The sequence below is a fragment of the Mandrillus leucophaeus genome, unplaced genomic scaffold (genome assembly GCF_000951045.1).
Source record: "Mandrillus leucophaeus isolate KB7577 unplaced genomic scaffold, Mleu.le_1.0 Scaffold147, whole genome shotgun sequence".
Taxonomy (NCBI): domain Eukaryota; kingdom Metazoa; phylum Chordata; class Mammalia; order Primates; family Cercopithecidae; genus Mandrillus; species Mandrillus leucophaeus.
The window spans coordinates 175,592-176,881 of NW_012101443.1; the positions used below are offsets into that span (position 1 = coordinate 175,592).

Sequence of the window (1,290 nt, forward strand, 5' to 3'; positions counted from 1 at the left end):
ACTTTCTGTATTGGTTGGCAGGTTCTCCTAGCACCACCATGATCTCAGGACTAACCGCTGCACACCCGTGATGGGATTCCAAACCTTCGCTGCAAGAAGACAAGGTGACGAGTTGCTGACAGCGAAGGCTGAACTAACATGGACAGTGAAGTGCTAAATGAGTCGGACTCCGACTCCAGGTGAAGCAGCCAGCAGAGGTCAGAGTGAGGCAGCTCACGTTCTGGGTAAGCTGCAGGTCGATTTCAGGGCCGACTCATCCAGATTACTCAATCTTCATTTCAGGCAATTGTATGACTGCTAAATACAGCTGCTTGGGGCATCTGGGGTTGGGAACTCATTTCTGCCAGGTCTTTGACCCCTGAAAGCGTCGTTGCGTCTGGCCCCGTGGGTAGGGCAGGGCGGGATTTCCAGGAGGACCAGCAGAGGGGCGCATGGGTGCGTGGTGCTGGGCCAGGGCGCCGCGGCACCGGTGTAGGAGCGCGCATGGCCAGAGCTCCTTCCATCTCAGCGGCGTCTCAGTGCTGCAGCGGGAACGGCTGTTTGCTTCCCTGAGGAGCTTCTAGAGAGCTACGGTGGCCCCCGTGTGGGAGGTGGGGCGGGGGGCGTGGCGGCGTGGGCGTCTCTGTCCGCTCCTCCGTAGCTCTCCTCCCTCCCCTTTCTGCTGCTATGGGGAGCGCGGTGGCCACGGAACGCTGCCCCGAGCCGCGCGAGGGAGGACCCGACGCGCGGCGTTTACCCGGCGCGGCGTTCCACCGCCCGGGTTTGGCTGGGTGAGGCGGGCGGCGCCGGGGGCGAGAGTGCAGCGGCGTGGGACGGAGAGGGTGGTTAGAGAAAGGGAAGGGAGGGCAGCGGGAGAGCTGGGATGGTGCAAGGGGCACCAGGGAGGTTTGTGCTCAGCAGAGACACCCAGGTATCTTAGTGTCGGGGACCCCTTGGCGACAGTGGGAAGGGGCTCCTCGCGGGGTGGCGGATTTCAATCCCGTTGACTTTGTAGAGTGAGGTTGACCCTGTGTTCGGCTTGGGCCGGGAAGGGCGCAGAAGCGGGACCTCAGGGCACTTTTACGCAGGGCGATTCTCGGTGACTACAAAGCCTGCGTCCTGCGTCCTCCCAGGCGCAGTGTTCCGGGATGTGGCTTTTCTCTGTTCTTGTCCTCAACACAGCCAAAGTCGTGGCTATCTGGTGACAGAAAAACATTTTGCTACATAACTGAGCTAGGCTGGAGTGTGAAATCGCGGCGTGTTATTTGGTCCGAGCGCCCTACGTAGCAACTCCCCGCCTCTCGCCCCCCC

General features: G+C 61.5%; 1 protein-coding gene across 1 annotated transcript in view; it reads left to right on the top strand.

Annotated features, from left to right (window-relative positions):
• Nucleotides 1-413: 413 nt before the first annotated feature.
• The window catches only part of KIAA0226L (KIAA0226-like ortholog), a 60,057-nt gene continuing 59,180 nt past the window's right edge, over nucleotides 414-1,290 (top strand). The window contains exon 1 of the mRNA XM_011974640.1: nucleotides 414-770. The gene's annotated coding sequence lies outside the window, so the exon portion shown is untranslated. The remainder of the gene's footprint in view (nucleotides 771-1,290) is intronic.